Here is a 10,422-nt window from a genome sequence, read left to right as displayed (position 1 = left end):
AAACACATGAAGGCTAAAAAAATACATTACTAAGTAACCAAGAGATAACTGAAGAAATCAAAGAAGAACTCAAAAAATACCTAAAGACAAATGACAACAAAAACGCGATGATCCAAAACCTATGGGATGCAGCAAAAGCGGTTGTGAGAAGGAATTTTATAGCAATACAGTCTACCTCAAGAAACAAGATATATCTCAAATAAACAATCTAACCTTACACCTAAAGGAACTAGAGAAAAAAGAACAAACAAAACCCAAAGTTAGTAGAAGGAAAGAAATCATAAAGATCAGAGCAGAAATAAATGAAATAGAAACAGAAAAGCAATAGCAAAGATCAATAAAACTAAAAGATGATTCTTTGAGAAGATAAACAAAATTGATAAACTTTAGCCAGACTCTCAAGAAAGAGAGGGAGAGCACTCAAATAAATAAAATTAGAAATGAAAAAATAGAAGTTACAACAGACACCACAGAAATACAAAGCATCCTAAGAGACTTCTACAAGCAACTCTAGCCAATAAAGTGGACAACCTGGAAGAAATGGACAGTTCTTAGAAAGGTATAACCTTCCAAGACTGAACCAGGAAGAAATAGAAAATATGAACAGACCAATCACAAGTAATGAAATTGAAACTGTGGTTAAAAATCTTCCAACAATCAAAAGTCCAGGACCAGATGGCTTCACAGGGAATTCTATGAAACATTTAGAGAAGAGCTAACACCCATCCTTCTCAAACTCTTCCAAAAAATTGTAGGGGAAGGAACAGCCTCAAACTCATTCTATAAGGCCACTATCACCCTGATACCAAAACCAGGCAAACATACTACAAAAAAAGAAAATTACAGACCAATATCACTGATGACTATAGATGCAAGAATCCTCAACAACATACTAGCAAACAGAATCCAGCAGCACATTAAAAGGATCATACACCATGGTTAAGTGGGATTTATCTCAGGGATGCAAGGATTCTTCAATATATGCAAACTAATCAATGTGATACAACATATTAACAAATTGAAGGATAAAAACCATACGATAATCTCAATAGATTCAGAAAAAGCTTTTGAGAAAATTCAGCACCCATTTATGATAAAAACTCCAGAAAGTGGGCCTAGAGGAAACCTACCACAACATAATAAAGGCTATATACGACAAACCCACAGCAAGCATCATTCTCAACGGTGACAAACTGAAAGCGTTTCCTCTAAGATCAGGAACAAGGCAAGGATGTCCATGGCAATCAGAGAAGAAAAAGAAATAAAGGGAATACAAGTTGGAAAAGAAGAAGTAAAACCATTACTGTTTGCGGATGACATGATACTATACATAGATAATCCTAAAGATGCCACCAGAAAACTACTAGAGCTTATCAATGAATTTGGTAAAGTTGCAAGATACAAAATTAATATACAGAAATCTCTTGCATTCCTATATACTAATGATGAAAAATCTGAAAGAGAAATTAAGGAAACACTCCCATTTACCATTGAAACAAAAATAATAAAATATCTAGGAATAAACCTACCTAAGGAGGTAAAAGACATATACTCAGAAAACTATAAGACATTGATGAAAGAAATCAAAGATGACACAAACAGATCAAGAGATATACCATGTTCTTGGATTGGATGAATTAATATTGTGAAAATGACTATACTACCCAAAGCAATCTACAGATTCAATGCAATCCCTATGAAATTATCAGGGGCAGTTCTTACAGAACTAGAACAAAAAATCTTAAAGTTTGTATGGAGACACAAGAGACCCCTAGTAGCAAAGCAATCTTGAGGGAAAAAAAATGGAGCTGGAGGAATCAGACTCCCTGACTTCAGACTCTTACTACAAGGCTACAGTAATCAAGACAATATGGTACTGGAACAAAAACAGAAATGTAGATCAATGGAACAGGATAGAAAGCCCAGAGATAAACCCATGTACCTATGGTCAACTAATCTATGGCAAAGGAGGCAAGGATATACAATGGAGAAAAGACAGTCTCTTCAGTAAGTGGTGCTGGGAAAACTGGTCAACTACATGTAAAAGAATGAAATTAGAACACTCCCTTACACCATACACAAAAATAAACTCAAAATGGATTGAAGACCTAAATGTAAGACCAGACACTACCAGACTCTTAGAGGAAAACATAGAAAGAACACTCTTTGACATAAATCACAGCAATATCTTTTTATCCACCTCCTAGAGTAATGGGAATAAAAACAAAACTAAACAAATGGGATCTAATGAAACTCTAAACCTTTTGCACAGCAAAGGAGACTATAAACAAAGCAAAAAAGACAACCCTCCGAATGGGAGAAAATATTTGCCAACGAATCAACGGACAAAGGATTAATCTCCAAACTATATAAACAGCACATGCAGCTCAATATTAAAAAAAACAAACAAACCAATCAGAAAATGGGCAGAAGACCTAGATAGGCATTTCTCCAAAGAAGACATACAGATGGCCAAGAGGCACATGAAAAGCTGCTCAACATCATTAATTATTAGAGAAATGCAAATGAACACTACAATGAGGTATCACCTCACCCCGGTTAGAATGGGCATCATCAGAAAATCTACAAACCACAAATGCTGGAGAGGGTGTGGAGAAAAGGTAACCCTCCTACACAGTTGGTGGGAATGTAAATTGATACAGCTACTCTGGAGAACATTATGGAGGGTTTTTAAAAAACTAAAAATAGAACTGTCATATGACCCAGCAATCCCACGACTGGGCATATACACAGAGAAAACCACAATTCAAAAAGACACATGTACCCCAATGTTCATTGCAGCACTATTTTCAATAACCAGGTCATGGAAGCAACCTAAATGCCCATCAAAAGACAAATGGATAAAGAAGATGTGCTACATATATAAAATGAAATATTACTCAGCCATAAAAGGGACGAAATTGGTCATTTGCAGAGACGTGGATGTACCTAGAGACTGTCCTACAGAGTGAACTAAGTCAGAGAAAAACACATATCGTATATTAACGCATATATGTGGAATCTAGAAAAATGGTACAGATGAACCAGTTTTCAAGGCAGAAATAGAGACACTGATGTAGAGAACAAAAGTATGGACAGAAATGGGGGAAAGTGAGGTGCGGCTTGGTGGTGGTGGGATGAATGGGGAGATTGGAATTGGCATACATACATTATAATATGTATAAAATAGATAACTAATAAGAGCCTGGTCTATAAAAATATTAAGAAAGTAATTCATTAGCTCCAAATTTTAAAAAATAAATATAATAAAATTAATTAGTATTTAAAAGAAGTTTCACATATAATGAGCTAGATGGATTGAAACAACAGGAAGTTTTAAATTTGTATTGAGAATAACACCTCCTTATAATCTGTCTGTTCTTTACACAATATGGGGTATTTTAGTTCTATGATAATTCCTAAGTATTCTGTGATGTAGGCAGGTCAGAGATTTTGATCTCAGGTAAATGACAATTCAGAGACCATAGATAACTTTTCAGAGCGAATTAATCAGCTGGGATTAAGGTCTTCCTTTCCCAATTAATTTTTTTTTCTGTATACTACATGGTATTACATATGCCTATCTTGAAGAACAATGCCTATACTCAGAAAGCCCAGAGCTGTCCAGTACTGAATGCTTATGTAATATTTATAGATAGCAAAGATCTGATCCATGTATACTGTGTTCTGGGTTTGTTCAGTCTAACCGGTATGCCAGTAGTGCTCACCTTTCATTGTTCAAGGTTCAATGATTTGGAAATGACTTCTCTTAAAGCAGGTATCATCATACTGTCCTGGATACTCTATCATTTGGGTATACTGCTGTTAGGCCCACAACTAGTAGACTTTAAATGTCTGGGACTGAAGGCCTATTCACGTAGACTTTGGATAATATTTCCTAGATAGTAACTGTTGTCTCATTCTCTTCTGTATGGTACTTTCTTTGTTTATAGTTATGGGCTTTCCTAAATTGGAAAGATTCCGTAAAAAGAGTGCTTAGTTTGTTTTCAGTGGTTTTAATGTCAACCACATTCCTCTCTAGTACTTGTGTTTTCGTAACATCAGGGGAAATTAAAATGTGATCTTTTTACACAAGAAAATATTGTTGCATTTGGCAGCAGCAATATTATATGAAAAGGTGAGATTTAGAGAGCCTGCAACTTTTTGCTCTGTGACCTTAAGATGAGTCTTATAATCTCTGTCTGTGAAGTATGACTAGTAATTACCTATCTCACCTGATTATTGTGGGTGTGTAAGAAGGCAGTGTATATGAAAGTGATGAAGATAGTTATGTTATGCTCATTACTATCTTAAAGTTACTAATTCCTACTGAGTATATTTCTCTATTCTTCTATCTCCAGCTAGTTATTTGTATGCAAAAATGAATGTTTTATTCCTAAGAATAAAAAGATCTTAAAAGTACCTGAAAGTCTAGAAAATTGAGCCAGAAATAATTTAAGAAATGGAGACTTTTTAATCAATACCTTCAACTTTTACAAGACACACACACACACACACACACACACACACACTCACCATTGCAATTTTGTCACATTCTTCTCTTTAATTTGGTTTGTATTCCTAAGTGTGCAGTGTGAAATCTGCAGAAGGTTTGATCATGCTAACTACAGAATTGTACAAACACAATGCCACTCAGATGAAAGAAAGAAGGGGACAGAAAAGAGAAATAGCATTATTTAGATCTGTTCTGTGCCATTTAGTAATTCAAAGAAAGCCAAAAGAAATCTGTACCATAGGCATTTCCCTGTTACTTAGAAGTAGAGACTGTGGAAGCTTATCAAGCTTAAGTAAGCAGACAAAGAGCACGCAGCTATTAAATTGTGGTTTCAGAATTCAAAGTAACTCACATCAGAGTGAATTCCAACCTTTTTATTTGCATGATGCATGATAAATCCTACTAACATTTTCTAATTTATTTAGCTTTTACCCACAGGCAGAGGCATTATCGAGTGTTAAATATGAAATGTGCAAAGTAATCCTTCTCCAGCTACTCCCCTTTCTTTTATGTCCTCCACAGGTCTCCAATTTCTTGCTTCCCTTTCTTTGAAAGCCCACTTATCTTGGCTTTCTTGATTAAAAGCCATTAACTTTTCTCTTGGTGATAATCTGAGCTGCAATTTGGTGGTACCTCCACTCCTGCCTGTGACCCATAGGATCTCCATATCCCTACTGGCCATTCTGACCACTTACTGACCATTGGGCCTCAGTAAGGAAAATCAGCCTAATTTCACCATGTAGTCATCTTTTGATTGTAGAAATCAGTGAACATATCAGACTTTTGTCCAGAACAAAGGGTTATTGTGGCAACTAAGTCCTTTATACTGAGTTGTAGATGGCTCCCTCTTGAGGGTTAACATCTGCTTTTTAAAAAAGGCTTTTTAAACAAGGTTCTACAGTATAGCACAGGGAACCATATTTAATATCCTGTAATAAGCCATAATGGAAAAGAATATGAAAAAGAAAATATATATGAATTTGTATGTGTGTATATGTGTGTATATATATCTGAATCATATATGTATGTGTGTGTGTTTATGTATATCTGAATCACTTTTCCATATACCAGAAACTAACACAACATTGTAAATCAACTCTACTTAAAAAAAAAAAAAAAAAAGCGTTTTAAATCCTTGCCTGGGACATTGAGTTATCTTTACAACCATTTTATACTATTAGATTTCTATTTTAATGTTGGATGGACTGGATAGTCACTACGGATTCTTATCGTTTGCAAGGTTGAGAGGCCTTATAGGTGTAACCCATTATCTCCCAGTCCACATTAGCCTGCAGGAGGCTCGACTGACTTTATTACAACTACACTTCAGATGGAAGGAGTAAAGACAATGAAAGGAAAAGGAAAGTACAATAAGCTGATTAACAGTGTATGTCTCTGCAGAGGGGGCTAAAGAAGAATCAGTTATGGGGACAGATTTTCATGACTGGCCCAAATTTAGGAAATAATCACCAGTCCTCCCTCTCATTAGACAAATAAAACTACAGAAACTCAAATGCCTTCTTAAATCACATAACATTGCTGGAAGGGGCGACTCCTTCCTCCCCCTTCCCTCCGCCTTTTTTCTTTTCCGTTCCCCTCCCCCTCCCTTCCCTGTCCCCGATGACCAGATCCTGAGGAGGCAGCTGCAGTGGCAAATGCTGAGTTCTCGGTGAAGGTATTTCATTTCTCCCATCCCCTTCCCTTCCCACCCCATCCATTAATATTATTCTTTTGAAGATTCTTCATTGTCAAGCTGCCAAAGTGAAGATTGAGATTGCAGAAGGTGGTACTTCTCTTTTCAGTGCTTCTTCTGGCGGAGGAGGAAGCCGGTGTGCACCTCAGCACTATCTCAAGACTGCTGGCAACAGTGAGTTCCTGGGGAAATCCCCAGGGCAAAAACGCGCAGAAATGGATTCCTGCAGGAAACACTAGACGAGGTGACAACTCCGTAGCAAACAACTATGCAAATGAAAAAGAACGACATGATGCAATCTTCAGGAAAGTAAGAGGCATACTAAGTAAGCTTACTCCTGAGAAGTTTGACAAGCTTTGCCTTGAGCTCCTCATTGTGGGTGTAGAGTCTAAACTCATCCTTAAAGGCATCATACTGCTGATTGTGGACAAAGCCCTAGAAGAGCCCAAGTATAGCTCACTGTATGCTCAGCTATGTCTGCGATTGGCAGAAGATGAACCAAACTTCGATGGCCCAGCAGCAGAGGGTCAACCAGGACAGAAGCAAAGCACAACATTCAGACGCCTCTGAATTTCCAAATTACAAGATGAATTTGAAAACCGAACCAGAAATGTTGATATCTATGATAAGCGTGAAAATCCCCTCCTCCCCGAGGAGGAGGAACAGAGAGCCATTGCTAAGATCAAGATGTTGGGGAACATCAGATTCGTTGGAGAACTTGGAAAGCTTGATCTTACTTATGAATCTATCCTTCCAAAACACTTTTGGAAAAAAAGAAGAGACTCCAACTCAAAGATATGGAAGAGGATTTGGAGTGCCTCTGTCAGATAATGAGGACAGTGGAACCTAGATTAGACCAAGAAAGAGCCAAGTCCTTAATGGATCAGTACTTTGCCCAAATGTGCTCCTTGATGTTAAGTAAGGAATTGCTGATGAGGATTCGTTTCCTGCTGCAGCATACCACAGAGTTGAAAGAACACCATTGGGTTCCTCGCAAGGCTTTTCTTGACAATGGACCAAAGATGATCAATCAAATCCATCAAGATGCGGTAAAAGATCTAGGAGTGTTTGTTCCTGCTCCTATGGCTCAAGGGATGAGAAGTGACTTCTTTCTGAAGGAACCGTTCATGCCACCCAGGATGACAATGGATAGGGACCCACTTGGAGGACTTGCTGATATGTTTGGACAAATGCCAGGTAGCAGAATTGGTACTGGTCCAGGAGTTATCCAGGATAGATTTTCACCCACTATGGGGTGTCGTCGTTCAAATCAACTCTTCAGTGGCCATGGGGGACACATCGTACCTCCCACACAATCACAGTTGGGGGAGATGGGAGGCAAGTTTATGAAAAGCCAGGGGCTAAGCCAGCTCTACCATAACCAGAGTCAGGGAATTTTATCCCAGCTGCAAGGACAGTTGAAGGATATGCCACCTCAGTTTCCTAAGAAAGGACAGCTTAATGCAGATGAGATTAGCCTGAGGCCTGCTCAGTCTTTCCTAATGAATAACAATCAAGTTCCAAAGCTTCAGCCCCAGAAAACTATGATTCCTTCTAGTGCACAACCACCACACACTCAAACACCACCTCTGAGACAGACACCTCAGCTTGGTCTCAAAACTAATCCACCACTTATTCAGGAAAACCCTGCCGAGACCAGTAAAAAGCCACCACCATCAAAGGAAGAACTGCTTAAACTAACCAAAACTGTTGTAGCCAAGTATCTGAATAGTGGAAATGCAAACGAAGCTATCAATGGTGTAAGAGAGATGAGGGCTTCTAAACACTTTCTCCCTGAGATATTAAGCAAAGTAATCATCCTGTCACTAGATAGAAGCGATAAAGAAAAAGCAAGTTCTTTGATCAGTTTACTCAAACAGGAAGGGATGGCCACAAGTGACAACTTCATGCAGTCTTTCCTGAGTGTATTGGACCAGTGCCTCAAACTGGAGATTGATATCCCCTTGGTGAAATCATATTTAGCACAGTTTGAAGCTCATGCTATCATTTCGGAGCTGGTGAGCATTTCAGAACTAGCTCAACCACTGGAAAGTGGCACCCATTTTCCTCTCTTCTTAGTTTGTCTTCAGAAATTAGCTAAATTATAAGATTGAGAGTGGTTAACAGAGCTTTTCCAACAAAGCAAGGTTAATATGCAGAAAATGCTCCCAGAAATTGATCAGAATAAGGACCACATGTTGGAGATCTTGGGAGGAAACGGACTGAGTTTCTTATTCCTACTCCTCAAATTGGAGAAGGCACTGTTAAAGCAAATAAAGTTGGATCATCCGCTCAAACCATATATAAGTGGATTAAAGATAACATCTCTCCCAAACTTCATGTAGGTAAAGGATTTGTGAACATCTTAGTGACCAGCTTCTTACAGTACATTTCTAGTGAAGTAAACCCACCCAGTGATGAAAGAGATTCTTCCTCTGCTCCTTCCAAAGAACAGAGCAGGAAAAACAACTGCTTCTTTCCTTCAAGCCAGTAATGCAGAAATTCCTTCATGATCACATTGATCTACAAGTCAGTGCCCTCTGTGCTCTTCAGGTGCACTGCTACAATAGCAACTTCCCAAAAGGCATGTTACTTTGCTTTTTTGTTCACTTCTATGACATGGAAATTATTGAAGAAGGTTTCTTGGCTTGGAAAGAAGATATAGCCCAAGAGTTCCCAGGGAAAGGCAAGGCTTTGTTCCAGGTGAATCAGTGACTAACCTGGCTAGAAACTGCTGAAGAAGAAAAACCAGAGGAAGAAGCTAATTAAAAGAATCAGCCAAAGCCTTAAATTGTGCAAAACATACCATTACTATGACGTAACTGCATTTGACCTAACCACTGCGAAAATTCATTCTGCTGTAATGTTTGCACAATATTTAAAGCAGAAGCGTGTCAGTTAGGATTTCCTTCTGCATAAGTTTTTTTTGCAGTGTAATGTCTTAATCATAGTCTACCATCAAATATTTTAGGAGTATCTTTAATGTTTAGATAGTATATTAGCAGCATGCAATAATTACATCATAAGTTCTCAAGCAGAGGCAGTCTATTGCAGGGACCTTCTTTGCTGCCAGTTATCATAGGTTGTTTTAAGTTAGAAAACTGAATAGCAGCACTGAGTACTGTAGAAATGCACTTTGCTTAGTAATACTTGGGTTGTTGCAATATTTACTTATCCATTTGGTTGTTACAGAAAAATTCTTAACTGTAATTGATGATTGCGTAATAGTATATTGCCAGTATTTCTACCTCTAGTAATGGGTTTTATGTGCTAGATTTTAATATCCTTGAGCCTGAGCAAGTGCACAAGTCTTTTTAAAAGAAACATGATTTACTTGCACAAAACTGATAAATTTTGAGAGATTGTAAGTGCCCTTGAAGTGGTCTTTGTGAGTGTGAAACTAATGGTGAGAATTTGAATTGGTCCCTTGTATTATAGTATTGAAATTAAGTCTACTTAATTTATGAAGTCATGTTCATGCCCTGATTTTATATACTTGTATCTATCAATAAGCATTGTGATACTTGAAAAAAAAATTGATGGAAGGGGAAATACTAAACTCTAGAAGTTATGGTTTACAGATGCGCAATGTTACTACCTAGACACATTCACCAAGCAGTCTCATGTGGGCCTTAATTAAAGCTTAATTCTGCATTTCTTCTAGTAATTATATGTGCAGGCTGCTGTTAAATGAAGAATACTCTTTATTTTCCTGGACCTCTTAAGAATATTACAATCCAAGGTTGGGACTACAAATTAATACTAAGAGGTTTAATTACTAGAGCATATGCTATGACATTTATATGAAATAATAGACTGAGCATAACAAAATTTTTAAAAGTAGCACTATCATATGCCAGACACCCTCCTCAATCTACTGTCTGCCTTAATCCTCACAAAATTAGATTTAGTCGTACTGCTATGACTGTTACCAAAAGCCAGACCCTATATAGAACTTACGATGTATTAGCCATTGTTCTAAGTACAGACACACACACACACACACACACACACACACACACACACACACACAAACGTGCATGAATGTATGAAGTTGTTTAATTCTTATAATCACTCTATGAGATAGGCATTTTTATCCCTGTTATATAGATGAGGAAATAAAGGGTCAGAGGCACTAAATAATGATTATTCAATAGGTATTAATTAAATGTCTCCTCTTGTTGGATATTATGTAAGCACAGGGGATATAAGG

The 10,422-nt window shown here is 37.6% G+C and overlaps 1 pseudogene; it reads left to right on the top strand.

Moving 5' to 3' along the window:
• The first annotated feature begins 3,711 nt into the window (after positions 1–3,711).
• Positions 3,712–8,978, top strand: LOC136140300 (eukaryotic translation initiation factor 4 gamma 2 pseudogene; annotated as a pseudogene).
• The last annotated feature ends 1,444 nt before the right edge of the window (positions 8,979–10,422 follow it).

The sequence above is a fragment of the Phocoena phocoena genome, chromosome 20, assembly GCF_963924675.1.
Source record: "Phocoena phocoena chromosome 20, mPhoPho1.1, whole genome shotgun sequence".
Lineage (NCBI taxonomy): Eukaryota > Metazoa > Chordata > Mammalia > Artiodactyla > Phocoenidae > Phocoena > Phocoena phocoena.
The sequence above is the reverse complement of the archived record's forward strand: the minus strand, read 5'-3'. Positions and strand labels throughout refer to the sequence as shown.